The sequence below is a fragment of the Aethalodelphis obliquidens genome, unplaced genomic scaffold, assembly GCF_003676395.1.
Source record: "Aethalodelphis obliquidens isolate GAN/ISIS:26980383/991018 unplaced genomic scaffold, ASM367639v1 scaffold18, whole genome shotgun sequence".
NCBI classification, from domain to species: Eukaryota; Metazoa; Chordata; class Mammalia; order Artiodactyla; family Delphinidae; genus Aethalodelphis; species Aethalodelphis obliquidens.
The window spans coordinates 25,207,953-25,230,962 of NW_020837962.1; the positions used below are offsets into that span (position 1 = coordinate 25,207,953).

The 23,010-nt window shown below is 44.6% G+C and overlaps 1 protein-coding gene across 1 annotated transcript in view; it reads right to left on the reverse strand.

Annotated features, from left to right (window-relative positions):
* SLX4IP (SLX4 interacting protein) overlaps positions 1–23,010 on the reverse strand; it is a 185,565-nt gene that overhangs the window by 93,408 nt on the left and 69,147 nt on the right.

Here is a 23,010-nt window from a genome sequence, read left to right on the forward strand (position 1 = left end):
AGGCTGAGGAGTCTGGGCCCTACTCCTTTGTTCTGAGATGTAAGGAGGGCTCACTCTAAAGACCTAGTCTGGTACAATAATGCAAGTTCCCAGGAGTTTAAAAAAAAGAAAAGAAAAATCCACAAATAGAGCAAGGCCAATGAAGCTTAAGTCCACAAGCCTCTTAACCCTCCCAGGTGACCTAGTAAAATTATTTCCCACTTCCTAAATGTAATTGGTGCTTTTGTTATTACTCATGAGTATCAGATGAAGGAGAGGGAAGAAGAGGGGCAAGAGGATGAGTGACAATGGAAGGTACAAATCATACTTGAATGACTCTCACCATGAAAATCAATTCCATTTCAAAAATGATGATGTTTATGAGACTAATGTCATATAACCATGAAGGGTCCAGCTCTTGCAATATGCACAAAGATTCTACAAATTGCTTTGATGCGCTTTTGTTTTGAAATCATTTCAAATTTTAGAAAAGTTGTGAGAACAGTACAAAGTTGGAAAATTTCCTAATAGCACATTTAAAATTATCTTCTAAGAACTTAACACTATATATATATATTTTTTAAAGAAGATGTTGGTGGTAGGAGTTTAGTTATTTATTTATTTATATTTGCTGTGTTGGGTCTTCGTTTCTGTGCGAGGGCTTTCTCTAGTTGTGGCAAGCGGGGGCCACTCTTCATCGCGGTGCGCAGGCCTCTCACTAACGCGGCCTCTCTTGTTGCGGAGCACAGGCTCCAGACGCGCAGGCTCAGTAGTTGTGGCTCACGGGCCTAGTTGCTCCGCGACATGTGGGATCCTCCCAGACCAGGGCTTGAACCCATGTACCCTGCATTAGCAGGCAGATTCTCAACCACTGCGCCACCAGGGAAGCCCAACACTATTTTTTAATTAGCTTCAAAAGGTAAATATAAAATCAGTTCTACTCTTACCTGATAAATGGCTACAGAACCCATAATGATCAATTACTCAGGGAAGGTAGAACCACCAGGTCTGTCAGCCTTTTTGTTTTATTGGAACATGCAAGGCAGAGGGTGACATTTGTGACCCCTACTCCCGTGAGTGCACAGATAGGCAGGCTGGGGGTTATGTTCAATTACAGAGGCACCAGCTGTCCCTCCACCCTTTTCTTTCCCAAATGAAATGCAGGATGGAGAGTAAATGAAAATAAGTAATTATATTAATGGATAACCTTAAATGTGTATCAATCTTTTTTTCCCTAGTAAAGAAATCACTGAAAAACTTAGGTCCTTTATTTGTGATAACAACTTGTCTAAAACACATTGCACTGTAAAGAAACCTTGGATTAGAACCTCTAATAGAAGTGATAATTTTGGATTTGTAAGTTATTCTTCCTTATTACCTGAGTCCGAGAGAGCCTTATAAGAATCACTGAAAGAAATCACTTTGAGTGCAATCAAGTATCCTAAAACAAATGAAAGCAATAAAGCATTTCCAAAGGCTGAAGACTAACTTCCATTTCCTTTGCACCTTATAAAAACATCTTCCTTGGGAACAGAATGGAGTAAAATTTAAGGGCAAGAAGTCAAGGGGCTCATGTTAAATAAACTGAGAGGATTCTATAGAGAGTTCATCGTCTAGGTTTACCAAAGGGTTTGTGTTTCTATCACAAAGCCACTTTGCACACTAGAGTTCTGCTCAGGACATCTGTGGTTGGTAAAGCATGAAATTAGTCCTTTGACTAGTCCCCTCTTGCACCTTCTCCATGTGTCTAAAATACTTGCCAGAGGACTTCCCTGGTGGTGCAGTGGTTAAGAATCTGCCTGCCAATGCAGGGGACACAGGTTCGATCCCTGCATGCAGAGAAGCAACTAAGCCTGTGCGCCACAACTACTGAGCCTGCGCTCTAGAGCCCGCGAGCCACAACTACTGAAACCCACGTGCCTAGAGCCCGTGCTCCACAACAAGAGAAGCCACTGCAATGAGAAGCCTGCGCACCACGACAAAGAGTAGCCCCCGCTCGCCGTGACTAGAGAAAGCCCGCGTGCAGCAACAAAGACCCAAAGCAGCCACAAACAAACAAACAAATACATTTATTAAATAAATAAATAAATAATATACTTGCCAGAGTTTCTCTTTGTATTTCTAACTCCTTATTTCTCTTATTATTCAGAAATGTATCCAAATAATAGACGAGGATCCTTGGGGAAAGCTGTCCTTTCCCACAACACTGTGTGCCATCGAAGGGCAGGGTTCTGTCTGTGTTGGTGTTTATAAAGCCAGGACCTGGCATAGGGCCTGGTTCGTGGTACTGTTTATCTGTTAATGAATCTGCAACATTTTGATTGAGGTGTGGTCATTATGACCAAAGAACAATGTATCTTTTGATTATCGTAGGACACCACATATCTCAAAGGGCACCTCGCCTCAGAGGCTATCGTGGGTTGAATGGTGGCCCCCCCTTGTGCACGGACTAATTGCCAGAACCTGTGACCGTTACCCTATTTTAGAAAAACGGTCTCTGCAGATGTTAGTAAGTTGAGGATCTTGAGATGACGAGATCATCCTGCATTATCCAAACAGGCCCTAATCCAAACATAAGTGTCCTTTTAGGCCTTCCCTGGCGGCGCAGTGGTTGAGAGTCCGCCTGCCGATGCAGGGGATGCGGGTTCGTGCCCCGGTCCGGGAGGATCCCACATGCCGCGGAGAGGCTGGGCCCGTAAGCCATGGCCGCTGGGCCTGCGCGTCTGGAGCCTGTGCTCCGCGGCGGGAGAGGCCACAACAGTGAGAGGCCCACAAAGCGCAAAAAAAAAAAAAAAAGAAGAAACATAGAAGAGTATACAGACACACAGATAAGAAGGTGACAAAGAGACAAAGCAGAAAGATGTGGCCACAAGACAAGGAAGCTGGCCCCCACCAGAAGCTGGTAGAGGCAAAGGAAGGATTCTCCCTCAAAGCCTCCAGAGGGAGCATGGCCCTACCAACTTCAGGCTTGATTTCAGACTTTTGGCTTCCAGAACTGAGAGAGAATAAACAGAGGTCTACTAAAAACATCTCAGAAGATCAAAAATAATTTGATGGAAACAACCCCTGAATAGCAATCTTGAAGATATATTTCAGACAAACAGTCAGCATTTGTTAGTCTGCTGCTTACTGTCTCCGAAGTTACCTGCTACATTGAAATTATCTTATTTGAGGAAACATTATTAACTGTGTTTGTTAGTGAATTATACCCTAGTTCATTCCAAAAAGGATCAAGGTAGTTGATAAACCCAAACCCAACAATTGCCATGCACCTGCTATAAACCTGTCGTTTCATGCTTTGCCAAACAGAAGTAGAAATGTTCTTTCTTAACTACAATTTTATCGATGTCATCTGAATAGATAGCTGGTTTGATGACTATACTTTTTTACCAGGTAGAAAATTGGAGAAGAGCCCTCCAGGCTAAGGGAATAGCACCAACAAATGCAAAGGTGTGAATGTACACAGTGATGTGGAACCATGCAGGAAGGTACGGTGGGAAAGATGAGGCTCTAAATGTAAGCAAGAACAAACAGGACAAGCCAGTGGGTCTGGCAAAGAGTCAGGGAGAGGACTTCAGTGAACAGTGAGACCCTTTGGATGCTCAGCTCCAGGAATCCTGGCAGTGAGGCATTTACCACAAGACCCCTGAGTCCTTACCCCCTACATCCACAGTTCTTCCTCAGGAAGTTATTAGAAATGTGTTGCATCAAACAAACAATAAACCAAGAAAGTGGAAAAGAGTAATGTAAGAAAGAGAGAATCTAACATAGGAGAGGGGTAAAGATAAATCGAGGATGATGCCTGTGTGTTGAGCCTTACATGCCACCAGTCCAGAGAAAGCAGCAGGGTGACAACCACAGGAACAGACAAAGAAATGCCCTGACACACTACCTGGCCCAGTGGATTGTGGGAAAATACTCTTTGGAAGGACTTTATAGCTCGTTTGGATAACTGTGGATATAAACAGTGATAGAGACAAAGAAAACTATACCAACAACAACCAAAAAAAAAGAAGCAACTCTAAACTCCAGGAAAAACAAAACATTGTAACAATAAGAAAATATTCATGGAACACAGTTTAGCACAGCAATGAAAATACTTGTATAGTTATAATAATATAAACATTAAAGACAGATTTAACTAAACATTTTGATACAACTATGGAGGACACCAAGTGGGGAAGTTTCCATGTGGGTAAGTGGGAAGCGAGAGGTATAACAGTTCTAATTCCCATCTACAGAGGTGAATAGATAATGTCAAAATCTTGAAAATCAAGAAATTACAATATAAACAACCAAAAAGAAGTATCTTCTGGGGTACAGGATTTGGGGATGGATAGAAATGGGGGAAAAGGGACCTGCTACTTTTCAATAAAATCGTAGTACTGCTATTTGATATTTGAAACTATATACATATATGAAATGATAAAAATATCAACAATAAAGAAACCACATTTGAAAGAAAAAAAACAAGGTAGAGTGGACAAGACTGTAAAGATTTTCTCATTTTCTTTCTTTCCTTTTATTTTAAATAACGTGCTAAGGACTTTTTATCACACAGGATAAACGTGCACACACACACAGATAAATAACAAAGATCACCCTGACTCCAAAGGTGAGAATTGGTGCCAAAGGGAGAAACTGAAGGCATGAAACTAGTTAAGTGGCTATAAGAGACTGGAAACAGAAGATGATGGCCTGAACTAAGACAATGATAGCAGAAATAAAGAGAGGGGAAGGGAGAAATGTCCAAGAAACAAGCAAGTGCAACAAGGCAGGAGATCAGATTTCTCGACACACTGAGCTTCAGATGTTTGATGGAAAGGTTTCACCTGAGAATTTAGGCTTGATGAACTCACTTGAGGTCATCCGTGTGTAGGTAATGACAGAAGCTAGTAACATAAGACATCTAGGGACAGGATACAGAATGAGAGAAGATGAGAGTTTGAGGCAAAACGTCCACTTAATCTTCACCAGAATCTTACAATACGGAGGCTTTGAAAAGATCAAATGGTGAGTAATTGGTGGATCTCCACTTTTCCTTCTTGACACTGTGTTTTGTTGCCTTCTGAGCGTACGTATCTTTCCTAACACTTTTGTAGCTCCACTACCATCCTGTGCCTCCATGGGTCAAATAAAAACTTGAAAGCAACTCGCAAAAATATTATTTTAGACATCAAAGACATTTGTATGTATATAGTTAACTGAATTTCCAATTAAATCTCTTCCCTATGACTATTTACTCATCACCACTGAGTGGGCCCCTGGGAGCCCTGTGTGTTTTTGACTTCAGCCCCAGGCCTGGCCGTAGCGGATGGAACAATCATTTCATGTTGCTCAGCAACGTGGAACTAGGGCAAGGAGGGTGGTCAAGAGCATCTCCCACCATGGCCACGCCTGTAACATGTAAACCTGGGAACCGTTGGGGCTGCATCAGAGTCTGGGAAGGACCAAGCTGATGCCCACAGAGAAGCAGACATGAGAAATGATGCAGAGGGTCCCTCCATCCCCCACCCAGAGTTCTGTGAACCAGCCCTGTAACTGTGTAATCAATGCCAAATGGACTTGGCCAGTCCACTTTACCACACCCACAAGGCCTGCAGCCCTCTTCCCTCGCACAGCCCTGGGACTAGCCTCGGCCTGCTGCCACTGGGCTTCCTCCGACCTCCCAACCCATGGGCCTGCTGTGGGTTGTGCGCCTGCTGGGTCTCTACCTTAGACCAGCCAGCCGGCCCTCCTGGGCCTGTGTCAGGCAGGAACAGAAACAAACCACCCAACATTACAGCCTCCTCCTACTGATTCACTTTTTAAAAAATACTTCACCTACTTAATCTGCTCATGACTTTAAAGCTTCACATGAGCTTCTCACAAAATACATCCTCTAGCAGACGGCTCCAATGTAGCATCTCCTGCAGTAAATTCTTCATTCGTTCGCTAAGGCAGCACTGGGTCCTTGGTGCCAGGCATCGTGCCACGTGCTGGGGAGGATGATGGGATAGGCAGTTGTGGTCCCCGACTTCCCTGATGCTTAGAGTCAAATTTTAGGAACAGTTTTTAGAGTTTAATGTAACATTTAAAAAGGTGAAGGGGCTATTACTTTATTTATCCTACAATTAATTAATCTCTCTCCACATAACCATACCTCTATAGGTTTGGAGAGATAAATACAAAAGCATTTCACCATGTCCACATACAGAGGTCAGTTAAAAGAGGGGGTTAAACGATAATCTAGCAAGTATCATAAAAACCAGTTAAACGTGACTTGAATGAATTCAACTTCCCCATAAACTGGCTTAAGTTCAACTTCATCATTAGAAACAAATCTAATATAAACTGCTACCATGAGGAGAAAGCTACCAACCATTTCCACCTCTCAGTGACTCTCACAGCATCTTGTGGCAGTGTCCCTTCCAGGTAGAACTGAGCTGAGATCCACCTGGCCAGGAAGGCAATGACTGCCACCTTCTCCATATGCTTGTACCCACTGACTATCCCAAGAGGTCCTGCCGAGAGGTCTGATGCAGAGGAAAGATCTGAGCTGTGCTTGCACTTGGGGTTTAAACACACACAGGAACTTCTAGAAAAATTAGGGAGGGACAGAGGGCTGTAGACTTAGAGGCCAAATGGCAAAGAAAGACTGCAGGGCTGGGTGAGAGTTTGCAGAAGGGAAGCGGGTTATGTGCTCAGTCTGGTGGCTGGGACCTGCCATTCTAGCAAACTGTGTTCACAAAAGACCCAAGCAACCCTGCGGTGGGACCTGTTCCCCACCAACGGGTGGGGCCACGGAGCAGGAGAGATGCTCCCTGCATCACTGCACCTGGGCTGAGGTGGCACGGGTGGGTTAAGAGCATCAGTGGCAGCGAACAAGAACAAGGAGGATGCTCTATGGGGAAGATCAGTAACAGCCGCCTGGGCTGATACACAGCACATGTGAGACGACCCTGCCTCCCCTGGAACACCCGGAGCGGGTGAGGGAAGGACATTTTAATGGGGGGAGGCATGTGGGTGAGGACCAACGGATCAGCAAAATCCAGGTTTTAGTTTCACACACTATCATGTGGTTTCACCCACAGGCCCAGGAGGCCAGGAGCCTTGTCCCTCCCTCCCTCCTTCATACTCCCCTTTGCCCCCTGTTGAGGTGCCTGGGGGAGGGCAGGGAAGAGAGGACAAGCTCCCACCCACAGGGCACCTCCACTCTACTGGGGGGCGGGGACACAGAGAAGAGGTATGAAAAACATCAATTTGGATCACTGAGCTTTGGGGGAGGGGGCTTTAATAAGCCTTTACAAAAGATCTAAGATGCCAAGAGAAATGCAACACTAAGGGAGAGGTAATAATCCTTTCCCATTGACTGCAACACAACCTGCATTTTCTATTCAGCAAAAGATCAAAACATTTTCCAGTTTTTTTTTTTTCTTACTAATAATCATTTCTAAGGCTTGCCAGTCACCACACATTGAATCAAACAGCTATTCCGCGTCTCTGCAGTACAAAGCACACCTCTCCCAAGCCTGTGGCTGCTGCTCACTCTACCTCATGATCTCTGTCACTTGCCACAGTGGCTCCTCCATGTTTGTGAATGTGGTTAATGGAAGCGCTAATCAGTTCCATTTACTTTTCAGGGACTTGATCAGCCCCCAGAAGGAGGCTGCGCCCTCTTGATGTCACAGAGAGCTGGCTAGTCAGGGAGGTTCTGGTTCCACTTCCATCCTGTATTCTCTCGAAAAATCTTAACCTCAATCTCCTCCTTTGGACAATCGAAGGGGTCGGTCCTGCTACTGGCTAAAACCACTTCCAGACTTTTGGTTCTAAGAAGTGGCCAGACTTAAAGATAGTACCCCAAAGGACACATTCAGTATGCTTTTATTTCAACATGTTGTGCAAAACTTTCTTTTTTAGAATCTTGACATGCTCTAATGATAGATTTCCTGGTTAAGTAAGATGATGTTACAATAAGATACAAGGAGAAAAGGAGAGGGGGGAAGGGAGAGAGAGATGAGATTTTTTTAAATATCACTGATATATACACATATATGTACAAACATACTTCTTTTTAACTGATTGAACACAAATAGTTTTAGTGATAGAAATGCCATTTATAAGGACAGTCATTAGGCTGTGCTTTTAAAAGCAGAGAAAGGGAGTTAAGTCCAAGCAGGTACTCTATTCTCATAAGGATATACGGTAATAATTTTTTATTTGTAATTGTGACAAATGGATTGTTCTACATAAAATTACTTTCCAGAAAATTAAAACGTATTCCTTTAAAGAAAAGGGGGAGGGAGGGGGGGTGGGGAGGGAGGAGGCCAGCCACTGAGGAGCGCCATAATGAAGCAACGCCTCTATGTGAGCCTGACTCTTACAGGACTTTCTGTAATAACATTAAATTATGTATTAAATGATGTATAATTCAGGTCTCTACCAATTATATGCTGATTTTAAAAGCAATTCCGCCTTCCGTCCCTTAGCTAACTGGCACTTCTTACAGCTCACTGTGTGCCTGTTTCTAGCCTTCCCTTTGCTCCTAATTGAAAGTTTTTTCAACTTCTTCTCTGATGTGCCCTAGAAAGCCGAACAGCCAAGCACCTCAGAACTGTATATAAAAGAGAAGCAGATTCGATGAGGACAGGCATGGTGAGGAAAGTGACTTCAGTGGCCATGTCTGGGGAAGCAGCACCACTTCTGTATATCCAGGTAACCTCCTGGTTCCTAGAATTATGGTTCTGATGGATAAGACTTTTGTTTTGGGTAAGGAAGGTGTTCTTGACTCAGGATTCTTAACTGCTTTTAATTCATTTTCAGTAGCCATGAGCAGTAAAAGAAACAGGATATTAGTAAGGAATTTCATTAATCTGGACATCAGGTTCCTCAGTTGTATGTAAAGGATCCCTGGCTAATCCAGGAAGCAGGGATCCCAGGCAGAGAATAGAGGAGAAGTGAAGGGAACTCCTAAAAGAAGAGCAATAGGAGTCTCTGGAAGACAGCAATCCAAAGAACAGCCAGCTTGGAATGAACAAAGCAAGAGATGACTCCAGGAAGGATGAACCCCAGAACAAAGAAGACAGAAAGACAAAGGCGAGAAACAGAATAGAAAGATTACCCCTGGGGTCTGATCATGTGGAGAACTGGACTGGCAGGCACTTTATTTAAAGACCTGCTGGGGGGTGGGGGGGGACAGATCGACCAGACTGCAGGAGACAGCAAGCAAATGCAAACAAAATGGGGGTTGGAGTGGGGGGAGGTGGGGAATTAACGCAAAGGAAAACAAAGATAATACAGAAAAAAAAAAGAAATGTACTCAGAGTACACTACTTGGCTCAGCAGTAAACACTGTCATAATAATATAAAATATCATCATAATAATGAAACACAATATGGATTTATGTCAAAATGGTTCAAATTTAAATATATTGAGTTTTATCATAATACTCAAGAAATTGCCATGTAAGCATGGTATTTAGAAATATGGAGGTAAAAATCAGAAAAAAACAGCTAAAAGCGTTTAGAGTGATCACTTCTGAGGCGTGAGAACAGAGGATGGAGGGGGGTATAGCAGGGAACTATTGCTTTTCTTTCAAAGTCTATAATGTGATGCCAAGATAATTAAACAGGGGAAAGAATTAAAAAAGGAAAGAAAAGAAAATACACGTTCACACATGTAACACAGATGGTGTTGGGACAATTGGATACCACATGCAAAAGAATAAAGTTGGATCTATTCCTCAAACCATATCCGAAATTACCTCAAAATGGATCACAGACCCAAATGTTAGAGCTAAAACTATGAAACTCTTAGAAGAAAACATAGGTATAAACCTCCATGACCTTGGTTAGGCAAAGATTTCTTAGACATGATATGAAAAACACAAGCGACAAAAGAAAAAATAAGGTAGTCTTTACCAAAATTAAAACTTGTGCTTCAAAGTACACCATCAAGAAAGCAAAGAGACAATTCCCAAAATGGGAGATAATATTTGCAAATCATATATCTGATCGGAATATATAAAGAATTCTTACAACAATAACAAAAAGACACATGACCAAACTTAAAAACGCACAAGATTTCAATAGACATTTCTCCAAAGAAGATAAACAAATGTCCAATAAGCACATGAGAAGACATTCAACATCATTAGCCATCAAGAAATTGCAAATTAAAATCACAGTGAGATGCCACTTCACACCACTAGGATGGCTACAGTCAAGAAGACAGACAACAGCAAGTGTTAATGAGGATGTGGGGTAAGTTGGAACCCTTCTACATTGCTGGTGACATTGTAAAATGATAGAGCCACTCTGGAAAACAGTTCCTCAAAAAGTTAAACATAACAGTTACCATACGATTTAGCAATTCCACTCCTAGGTGTATACTCAAGAGAAATGAAAACATACAAGTGTACACAAAAACTTCTATATAAATGTTTATAACAGCATTCTTCATAATACCCAAAAAGTGGAAACAACCCAGATATTCATTAACTGATAAATAAACAAAAGACAGTATATTCATACAATGGAGTATTCATCATAAAAAGGAATGAAGTACTGGTATATGCTACAACATGGATGAACCTTGAAAACAATTTGCAAAGTGAAAACAGCCAGTCACAAAAGACCACATATTGTATGAATAGTTCTACTTACTTGAAATGTCCAAAACAGGCAAATTTATAAAGATAGGAAGTAGACTGACAGTTGCCTAGGGCTAGGACTGGGGAATGGGGCGGGGGGACTGGCAGTGACTGCTAATGGTATGGCGTTTCTTTTTAGTGGGATGACAATGCTCTAAAATTAGAGTGTGGTAAGGCTGCACAGCTCTGTGAATATACTAAAACCCACTGGGTTTAAATACCCTTCTCATGAGGGAGTTTTAGGGTATGTGAGTTATATCTCAATAAAGCTGTTTTTAAATGTCTATAGGACAGTGGTTATTACACAGATGTAAACATTTGTCAAAACTCATCCAACTGTACACATTAATGGGTACATTTTATTGCACATAAATTATATCTCAAAAAAGTGGACTTTAAAAAAATGTGTCTAACGCAATGGCTTTAGTACAGTGAATTTATACAAATGTTACTTTCAGAACCCCGAGCAGGAAAAAATATCAAACTCATTACTACCGTTCTATGGCCAGCATTAACCCTCCTCTGCTCTGGCTTCCTTAGAAAGGTCTGTAGTGCTGCTCGGAGAGCGGCCATCTGTCAGAGTGACAAGATTCAATTCCCAGCAGGAAAGCAACAATGTCGTTTTAATCAACATTTTCCTGAAGTTAGCGAGTGTGCCTTCCTAGCAGAACTATTTGTTTTTTTAAACAGAACTCTTAAATATTAAAGTACTATTTATTCTCAGTTTAAAAAAAAAAAAATTTTCATTCTGGAAGTATGTTAGAGAGCGAATCCCTTATTTGCAGACCTGGCAATGGACTGAGGCCTAGAGAAGTTAAAAAATTTGCTCAGGATCACAGGGTTGTGAACTGACACAGCTGCACCCAGCCTCCCTGTGGATGGGCCCCAGCACAGGTCACTTCCCAGCACCCCAGGGATAGCGGTCCCAGGTCAGCGGGCACGCAGGGCTTGCTGAGAGCCAGACGCCGAGCTAGCACGGGGAATGAATGCTCTCCTCACTCACTCCTCAGATTGACCCTGTGAGGCGGGGACCCTCTGCCACCCCCCAGTTTACTGATGAGAAATTAGGCACCAAGCGCTTAGTCCGAAAACTACAGTCACGGAGCTGTAAGAACAGAGCCGGGAGTCCCACATCGGCCGTTATGTCTCCAGAACCTGAACTTCTAGCCAATAAGATATGCCCACTTCCCTAAAGTACACATTTTACCATGTTCATTTCTTTTCATAAATGTTAGCATTTTTCATTTCCTATATGTGGGAAGATACTCACTGACATCATTGCTGTCAGAACACTGTTTATCTCTACCTCACACAGAGTTCTGGCCTATGTCTATCTTTTGCCTCAAATCTAGTCCCTCCCTCCCTCTCTCCTCTTTGGTTTGCCCCTTGTCAAGCCAGACTCAGGGGCATGGCAGTACCCCTGACCTTCCGCAGTGCAACAAAACCCAGCGTGGCATCGACCACATGACGGTGGATATAACAGAAGCACAGTCTTTTTTTTTTTTTTTTTTTTTTTGCGGTACGCAGGCCTCTCACTGTTGTGGCCTCTCCTGTTGCGGAGCACAGGCTCCAGACGCGCAGGCTCAGCGGCCATGGCTCACGGGCCCAGCCGCTCCGCGGCATGTGGGATCTTCCCGGACCGGGAAACGAACCCGTGTCCCCTGCGTTGGCAGGCAGACTCTCAACCGCTGCGCCACCAGGGAAGCCCCCTCTTGTGTTATTTTGGAGTAGCTAATGGTAGATGCTTTTCTAGTGTTATTTTGGAGTAGCTAATGGTAGAGAAACATTGAACCACTTTAATAAAAGTAAAGGAGAATTAGATCAAGCACTTGATTATATTTTCTGTAATGTTTTATGTGTATGAACTGCCATCCTGGAATTCATTTTTTCGTTTGTTTTTGTTTGTGGGATTTTTGTTTGTTTGTTTGTTTTGGGTACACCACACAGAGATCTTAGTTCTCCGACCAGGGATTGAACCCAGGCCCCCTGCAGTGGAAGTGCTGAGTCCTAACCACTAGACTGCCAGGGGATTCCTTGTTTGTTTTTTTTTTGTTTCTTTTTTTTTGTGGCACGCGGGCCTCTCACTGTCGTGGCCTCTCCCGCTGCGGAGCACAGGCTCTGGACGCGCAGGCCCAGCGGCCATGGCTCACGGGCCTAGCCGCTCCGCGCCATGTGGGATCTTCCTGGACCGGGGCACGAACCCGTGTCCCCTGCATCGGCAGGCGGACTCTCAACCACTGCGCCACCAGGGAAGCCCTGAAGCACAGTCTTTTTATGTGTGGTATATACAGAAACAAAAAACCAGTAAGAGCTGATGGCATGTAGTGGAGAGAAAAGATTGGTTTGAACAATTTCATACGTTCTTACAAATGCTTTCTCAAACGTGATGGCTTTTGATTTAAAGTGATCAGAATGGACACACACAGTTCCTCCAGTGGTCGCTCTGAGTTACTGTGTTACTAACCACTTTAGTCTATCAGGTTTTAAGTTGCAGGCTTACCTAAAAGATAATCTTGACCTCAAAATAAATCTATTAAATATTGTATAGATTGAAGAGAAAGAATAGGAGACCTCTCTGAGAAGCAATACCATATTTGGTCTTAGGAATCCACTGGGATGTAAACCATAGACAAAATTATGGGCCACTTTAGAACAAAGCTGTAACTGCCCAGACATTCTTCACTCTGTTAAAAGGGAAGACGACTAAAAGCCAATGGAGACGACCTGAGCCACTTTGGGGTTTTCTTGGCTAATGCCAGCAAATTCCTTCTTAAAAACACAGCAGCCGACTTACTACTTGATGTTTGTTTCATGGCTGTCTTTCGTGGGGTGAGCTTGGGAGTTTCTCCTTGTTAGACCCATCTTGATGCAGAAGGGCCATTAAGCAAGAATCTGACTTGTTATAAAACATCCCAGTACTGACACATGCAAACAAACACACATCCTAGAAGCATAATGTTCATTCCTGAGCGCTGCCAACACCGGGAAGTTTTCTTCTGAAACAGTCCCCCAAGTCAATTTGCAAGCCTCACGGCCATACCTCAGGTTTGCTCAATAACCACCTTATCTACTATAGTCAAGAGCCTGTCATTTTCTCTGAATTGAAAATCGAAATCTCCCCTCAAGGATTAAAGACTTGCCAGGATCTACATTGTGTGTGTGTGTGTGTGTGTGTGTGTGTGTGTGTGTATGCGCGCACGCACGTGTGTGTGTACTAACCATGGAAGAGAAGGCACTAGGCCAGGTACCACGGTGTGGATAAAAATAGCCTCAAGAAGCAAGAGAGAGACTGCAGGTAACTACACAGCAAAATCAGGTGTAAAGATATTACTGCTCTTAAAATAGCATCGGCTTTAAAGAACGAACTAATTGATATTCTGATACCAACCATACAGATAGACCTAAAATGACAGTAACATATGCCAACATCTTACATTTTCAACCAAAAGGCAACAAAGTTTTCAAATTAAAAAAAAAAAAATAGCATTCAAGTATAGTATTCAGGCAAATGAAGTGATGAGCTAGGCTTATGTCATGAATTTTATTCAGAAGACATCATTTCCTCCCAAATAGCTGAGAAATATCAGTTTCCTAAGTCCTTAATTTATGCACATTATAATTGTAAGTGTTTTGACTGGATTTCATTTGGAGTAAGGAGCCAAGACTATTTTAAATATACCAAAACAAAGGAAAACTGGTAATTACATTATTGGACTTGATCCTTGTTTCAGTCAGTCCTTTCTGAGCCTCTGAAAACTGTATCATTTCAAATGCACACCTGTTTCACCAGAGAAAAATTTCTTAAAAAATGCTTCAACTTAGAAATAAATAGGAATTCAATTTAATAACAACACACATTGACCTTTGACTTTTTTCCTCCAAAAGTGTAGTATTTTAAAAAATACATCAAGAGGGGCCAAATTCAAACAGTCCACATTCCCAATCGAAGAGCAAGGTCTTGGGGCCAGAGAGACCTGTGTTCCAATGCTGGTCTAGCTGTCATCCCTATTCATCATCTCTCTGCACCATCGCGGAGGGACACTTCTCTCCAACCTAAAAAGTACTGAACTGCAAAGAAATGCACAAAGCTCTGGGCTAATACTCTATTTCTATTATTTCTTTTTACATAAAAATTACTTTCAGAACATGCTATTTGTTTCTAGGCTCAAAGTTGCTTCGAAGAATTTCTCTCAACTTGATGCAAGTTAACTTGACAGTGAAGAAATACATTTTTACCACATTAAGGCTCCCATGTGGCCCATTAAGTGTCTGGGATTATTGTACAGTTATTAAATGTTTAATGCATTATACAGAGGGTGATCTTTCCGTGCTATGTGAACTTTAACTTTGGTATACTCCAACCAGAATGCTCAAACTTGAAAGCTAACTGTTTTCAGATTTTTGTGCTTGGTGCCCTAACATCAGTTAAAATGTGGAATACAAGAGGAAAGGACTTAGCCAACAGCTTAACAGAACAGAGAAGGAAGTTGGGGCAAGAGTCAGGCAAACAGGAAACATCCTCTTATTTGTCCTGATGCCAAAATGAACTTAGACAATTTTCCTGGGGCAACACTGAACGTCTGGGGAAGTACACCAAGTATAGTACACCTCAAAGAATACACGCTGAAAAGCGGGGGCCAGGAGGCAGAACCCCTTGTTCTCCTCTCACCTCCCACCCCTGAGAGGAGGTTTCTAACCAAACTTACAGGCACCCTGTTTTGCGCTTTTCTCTGAGTGAGTAGTTTGGAAAAGCTCCAAAGGACTGTCCTCATTGTGGTTAGGGTCACTGCTTTGGAAACTTGGTACCAAAAAATACTACCCAGAAATTGTAAGAATTGATAGGAATTATTTTTAAAGATTTCCTTTTGGCACAGGTTTATCTAAAGAAGGCAACTCCCCTTGAAAATTATATTCAACTTGATGCTCCCTTTAAGTCACTGAGCTAGAAATACAGGGGTCTAACCTGTAAGAGTCCAGAAACGGGTGGGGGCCATGCTCTCTCCACTGTCCCAGCTAGAAGCCACATGCATCCCAGGGAGATGCACATCGGAATGCCAGGCAGGTGCTGTGCTGCACGAGGACTTTTCACTCTGCTCAGGGCAGTGAGCGGTGAGAAGCACAGCCAGGACTCCCCCATCCCTCTTGCCCTTGGGCCCAGCCAGACAAAGCCCTGAGTAGGCCAGAGGCAGCTCTGATGCAAAAAGCAGCCCCCAGGCCCTCCTCAAGTCCTCTCCCTCGAAATCCAAGGATGCCCTCAGGCCATGGGGCAGCTTCTGACCTCAAGGCCCTCCAGTGCGCTTGAGGCTTCTTCCAACCAGAAGCCCTAAGGATTCTGTACTTCCTTTACTCCCCGTGAAAGGTCCCACCTAACACTCGCTGACCTCGGTGATGTTTATACCTAAGATGGGTAAGGTGGGAGGTGACAACTGCCACCTCTTCTACCTGGGAAAAGAGCATGGTTCCACCTCATCCCAATCTTGTCCTGCTTCCATCTGACTGATTTATTTGATTTAATTATTCTGTGCTTGCTCAGCCTTAGAGCTTGGGTTCTGAGGTCAGATAGTCCAGGTTCGAATCCAAATCCAACCACTAGCTCTGTGAACCTGGGCAAAGTTCCTAACCTTCTGTGCCTCAGTTTCCTCATCAGTAAAATGGGGGTAATAATCATACTTAACTCATGGGATTAGTGTGTATTTCCTGACACCGTCCACATGAAGCCCTTAGTACCATGCCCTGCACACAGGAAGTTCTGCACAAAGCTGAGCTATGGCTACTCCTCTGGAAAGTCTCTGTATCCCTCCCTCCAAGTGCTTCCCTCCATCGCCAGGCCCTCTTCTTGGACTGGAAAAGCATAGGAATCTACGGAAAGGTCACCTGATACAGAAAGGTCCTGACTAGTGAGCACAGAGAGCAGAGTTTCTACTTCATTGTAGTCTCATTAATAACCTTAAAGTGACATAATACTAGGGTGACAGTATATTATTTATCGATCAAGATACTTTTGAAACTAAAAGGGGGTGCTATTAATAATTAGTGCAAAATAACTATGACTGTCCTACTTCACACCCACTTGTAAACCCTTCCTCACCATCAAGGAAAATCCCGTTAATGCAGACTAAGCCAAAGTCCAAAGCCAGCTGCTGCCTGTTCCTGTAAATAAAGTTTTACTAGAACACAGCCGTGCTCCTTTGTTTACACATTGCCTTTGTCTGCTTTTGTCAACGATGGCAGAGTTAAGTTCATGGCAATTCTAGATTTCAAATGAAACTAAAATTTATCAAAATACAGCTTCCTGATGGGCACCAAATTTTCAGAGGATTCTGTCAAACTAGAAAGGATAAAAAGAAGTAGGAATATCTGGGTGTCAGGTCTGAGAACATCATTCTATATGTCAGGTCTGAGAACATCATTCTATATGCTCAAAAAGCATCAACTACTTAATATGGAAGAAGAAGAAAAGATCTGGGATGGGAAGGATAGGACCTGGTCTTGGCACACAGGCAAGGTGGAGCCAGAGTGCTGTGGGCACTCAGTGCTCTGTTCCTGAGTGGCGTCCTACCTGGGGTCCTCACCTTCTCTGAGCCTCATCTGTGAAGCTGGGGCAGTAACAATACCTTCCTCACAGAAAGATGGTGACCATCAAGTGGAATGGAAAGTGCCATTGCTGTTGTTGCTTTTATTAAATTAATCGTTTGTATTATTGTTATTATTGTTGAAAGGCTGGTAGACATATTCTGTTGACCAAATTATAACAATAATTGTTATACTGAGTTTCAAGTAGGCAGATTTCAGCTCAACACAAGGAGAGACTATCACCTTACTGCCTGCGGACAGTCAGATGAACAGACCATTCACAGATGTTCAAAACCCCTGACACTGCCCCAGGAGGCGGCAGGGCGGATGCAGTGGGGACTGCAGAAGGGTGATGATTTGTACTGAATGACTTCAATGTTTTTTTTTCCTCTGTGATTATGTTTAAGAAAGTTTTATGTGTCCCTGAAAAAACGAGTACATGTCATCCCTGAAAAAACGAGTACATATCATCTTCTTGATAGGGAAGTATGACACACCAAAGGTTAAGTAGATGTCGGCGGATTATGAGGACAGTGTATCGCAAACTTTTAAGTTTTAAAGGACTCAAAACCGGATAAGAAAACAAGCTGGCTCCATTTTGCCAGAAAGGTGAATGGAGGGGCAAGACCAGGGCACCAATGAACGCACGAAGCTGATGGATTAACCCAGGAAGTGGCCGGTCCCCAACAACAGACCCAGTGGTTTTGGCTGGCAGGATCTTCCTGCAAAGGCACTGTGCCCAATTCATTTGCCAGGTGCCTGAGGCTAAGCCCAGGCTCCCTCTCACTGTAGCCACCTTATCTTTAGTGGACAAGCCCTGACCCACTGATCACAGCACCTGAGAGGACAGCCGATTGCATAATGGGTCTGCAGCCCCAGGTGCCCATTACCCAGGATGCAAGTATGGCCACAGAGCACAGACTCAAGCACTCCTTAACGCCCTAGGGGCTTAAGGGTCATTCGTTCATAACCTGAATACAAATCAAGAGTTTAAAAAGTATAGAGGAGCCGAAGGAGGAGGGGAAAGCATGGGTGTGCTATAGGACATTACAGGTGAGACACTGAGAATAAGGCCACTGCGTCCGGGGGTGGATAAATGGATGAAGGCAAGCATACTACTGGAACACACACAGTCCACGTTTGCCTCATGAATTATTAGCATGAAATGCCTTTTCATAAGGTGGTTGAATCTTCGGTGCCATTCATCTCAAGTCCTCTCAGGTCGGAGAGGCATGGAATGCGTAACAAATGCCCCTCCTTCACATGGTACTTTACAGTTTATAAAGCACATCCACATGAAGAAAATAGTATGGTGGGTAGTTCTACACTCATTCTTGCAGATGAGGAAACAGGCTCAAAAAGGCAAGTGACTTGGCCAATATCCCACAGCTAAAGAAGACTTCAGTCTGCCAATCCAAAGCCCTTTTGTCAATTAAACAGCTTTTCAGAGCAAGGATCCGCAGACTGGGTGGGAGGAAAATGAAGTGGGGACAGAGGGAAGGAGGACGGCGAGGTCCTTTCTCACATGTTATCTCTTCACGCCATCCTCACGCCAACCCTGCTGGGTGTGGATGAGTTTCCTCAACGTGGCAAGTGAACCCAGAGGGCTCAAGTTGAAGATCACACCAGGACCAGCTGACAGTACTAACTCCAGGCCGTTTCCCCACCTCAAGGCTGCCTGGAGAGCAGGTGTGGAGGCATCAGGGCAGGAGAAACACTGGGGATGGCACTGGCAGTGGCATGTCTGCACGAGGATGAGGTGCTCGCCAGCCTCAGGGGATGTGGTGCCAGAGCCCAGGCCGGAAAAGCAGGGGGACACAGTGAGAGCTGGCCAGGGGGCCAAGAAGTCTCGATGAAGAAGGAAAGGGGGTGAGGGTGGGGGCAGGAGGAGAGTGGAGGGCTGAGCGGGCCGGGAGGACCTGGCACCGGGTCTCCTCCATGACCTCAGGCGCATGCTCCCCTACTTCAGCAAGTGGGCTAGAGAGCCAGCCTGAAAGGACATGGTGCTTTGCAGGTTGGTCTTTGATTGGGTGGAAAGAGGAAGACATTCAACCCTAAGGAAGCAAAAGCAACTTACTAGCTGCTGAAGCTTCAGCTGCCTCCTCCCCACCTCTATGCCCCGCCCATCCACCCACTGCCACCTTGAGAGCTGTCCTGACCCCTCAGAGACCTGTGGCCTTGTTCTTTGCAGATATTTCCAGAAAATGGGCAAGAGGAAAGGATCAGGGTTTGAACGTCTATTGGAGTTTGTTTTTTTTTAATTCATTTATTTTATTTATTTATTTTTGGCTGTGTTAGGTCTTCGTTGCCGCATGTGGGCTTCTTGTCGCGGTAGCTTCTCTTGTCGCGGAGCACGGGCTCTAGGCGCACGGGCTTCAGTAGTTTTGGCGTGCAGGCTCAGTAGTTGTGGCTCACAGACTTCAGTGGCTGTGGTTCACGGGCTCTAGAGCGCAGGCTTGGTAGTTGTGGCTCACGGACTTCATTGGCTTTGGCTCGTGGGCTCTAGAGCGCAAGCTCAGTAGTTGTGGCTCACGGACTTCAGTGGCTGTGGCTCGCGGGCTCTAGAGCGCAGGCTCAGTAGTTGTGGCTCACGGACTTCAGTGGCTGTGGCTCACGGGCTCTAGAGTGCAGGCTCAGTAGTTGTGGCGCCCGAGCTTAGTTGGCTCCACAGCTTGTGGGATCTTCCCAGACCAGGGATCGAACCCATGTCCCCTATATTGGCAGGTGGATTCTCAACCACTGCGCCACCAGGGAAGCCCCTGTTGGAGATTTTTGAAGCCCAGTTCCACGTCTGCCTTCCCAGGCAGACAACAAGGGCAGTGAGGACAGCAGGGTGGGGCACAATGAACCTGGCAGCTCCTATGGCCACACTGACGTCAGTCATGGCGACAAACGGCCACCTTGGCACGGTCCTCGGCCAGGGGCTCTCTCCTGACTTTCCTAGAGCGAGAGCTGCGTGAATGTGCTGTAGGCAGAGGAATGATCTGGGCTTTGACCTCTGCAGACCTGGGTACAAATTCCGACTCTACCAAGTGCTAGCTGAGTCTCAGTTGCCTTATCTGAAAAATAGGGGTGATGATTCTTATCTCAAAAGGTTGCATCTGCTAGAATCTGGTACTTTCCGTCTACCACATGGCAGCTAGTGAATAAACATTAGCTCTCTTTATTTCCTCCCTCTCCAGCCAATACTGAGGAGGTGGGCTGGCCTGGCAGGATGAGGGGCACACAGGTAACACCGCTCTCCTCCCCCTGCCTCTCCACCCTGTCACTCCTTTTCTCTTTCCTTCTCAGGTCCCAGTTCAGAGGTTGATCAACACAACACACAAGGTCAGAGACCGTGTGGCAAGGCCTCACAGGCTTACAGGGGCACATCACTAACAATGACATCTGTTATCAGGCACACAGAGTGGAATCAGAGCTTATATGACAACTGGGTTCTAAAATTCACCAAGAAATGACTGTATTAAAAATTACTCCTGAAAACATCTTAAACACAAAAATAAATAAAACACTGTGTGGGACTATCTGTGTATAAATCAGTCCAATGTGCCCAGTTTTTCCTTTCTCCCCTCCAGTGTTGGGACAACTCTCTGTTTTTCTGGTTAAGTACCAGACAATTACATTTAGGGATGACACGGCAAGAAAAGTCCGCCCCATGTAACTGTTTGGTGGCACCACACTCGGCGTGGCGAGGTGCGATGCCACGAAGGTGGGGCATGCAGCTTCTCCTACTGTGTCCAGGGATGTTTAAATATGGTTTCTCACCTTGTCTCCCTAACCAGAGCTGTTTCTGTACCCCACTCTGCACATTACATCATTAAGGAATATTTTTAATTTATAAAAATAGTAGACGGGTATTCTAGAAACTCTGTAAAGTACAGGAAAAAAATAATTAAAGAAAAAAGACTTTCACAAAAAAAGGCAGTCTCATTTTGGAATATTTCCTCGCCAGTCTTTTTTCTCTTTAAAGTTTTTATACAGTTAAGGTGATACGGTACGTAATTTTTATACTATTTTCCTTATTACTTAATTTTGCCTGTTTGACTTACTACGCTCAAAAACAACCAGTGACTTTGTCAATACCCTTATTATTAATAACTCTGTACATGTAGTTTTAATAACTGCATAATATTCAACTACGTAGCTATTTCAAAATTTATTCATCAGCCCCATGGTGGACCAGCTGTCTCCAATTTTTCACTACTGCAAATAATGTTGCAATGAACATCTTTCTGGATAAGCCTTTGTCCACACAGTAAGTAAGTTCTCAACCACTTTTTTTAACCACTAGAAAATCTGGTCTGCACTGAGATGACATCCCACCAAGCTCGGGAATGAGGCACTTCCCCCCCGTCAAAGCACTTACCAGCCTCTGTGCTCAGATTCCTGACATCCAACAGCAGGGCACCTCTGACCACGGTGGCCAGACTGTTCCAAGATGGAAGCGCTGCTCAGTTAGCAACTAGGGACTTAGTGGTCTCCATCATGTCATTTTTCATATGGGGCTTTGCTTTCTTCAGCTGTAAAACTAGGAGCTAGAATGAGATGATCTCAATGTTCCCTGCTGCCTTTATAACTGAACAACTGGTTCTAGAAAAGAGAAGCTTTACAGACCCAGCAGTGACTTTCCTCAACAATTTTACAGTCAGATTTCTCTAATGCTGAATTACAGCTTGAGGGCAGCCACCACGGCAGCTCGTGAGAGGCCCTGGGCCCCGAGCTCTTGGTCAGGGAAGGTAGGGAAGAATCTCAGGGAAGGTGAAGTGAGTGAGACCCTGGCTTGTCATGTAAGGGAGAAATGGAGCCACTGGGCCTCAGATGGCGGCACTGCTCTCAGTATTGGCCATCTGGAAGAGACCATGTGTCCAACCATGTCTGCTGGCCAGTCTCATGATGGCAGGCTGCGTAGTCTAACAGACACCCTGACTTAGAGAAGCCTCGGTGGAGAGCACTCACTTGGAGCCTTCTTTGGCTTTACCTGGAATTTTCTTCCTTTGACTATCTGCTTCTCAGGCCAAAGCAGACAGGAACTCCTGGGTAAGGAGTGAGAAGTGGGACTTGGGGAGAGTTGGAGGCAGGCCGATTGACAACAGCAAGAGGGAGGGCTGCAAGTTAGCGAAAGCAGGCAGCAGAGCTTTAGCAGAGCAGTTTTGGGTCATGCACTGTTGCAGGAAGCTGCGCATGGCCCCGGGAGCACCAGTGGATATAGCGACTGATGCTCAAAAGAATGACCCTGATCAATTCACACTAAAGATCAACAGACCTCATTTAAGAAGCTCAGAAAATCTAAATCTGCAAGACATTTTAGGCTCATTTCCACCATGTCTCAAAGAAAAAAGGGATAAGCTTTGGCTATCTGGAAAAGTTGCCCACACTGAGCGCCGCATGTGCTGACGGTGTCAGGAGCCGGGACAAGCTGATCCGGGACACATCATGCTAAAGGGATGCCAGCGACAAGGGAGGGGTTTTCAGGGCTGGGCTGTCAGAGGCTCTGCCCACATTGGCATGGTGCCCAGCACTGTGGGAAGCTCACTGAGCAGGCCTGATACCCAAGAGCATGGTCTGTGCACAGACACTCCCCCAACTCCAGCCAGGGGAATGCTGGACCACAAGACCTGCCACACAGCCTCTTCGGAAACACCGGCTCTCCTCTCTGCCTTCCTTTTCCCCAGATGCAAATCAGAAACAGAGGATCTGCTGAAAAAACTACTAAGCCAACTCATGACATGGCTGCCTATAGGGTGGGGAAAGCCACTGAGGATGGGAATTGAAAGGAACTTAAACACACACACACACACACACACACACACACACACACACACACACA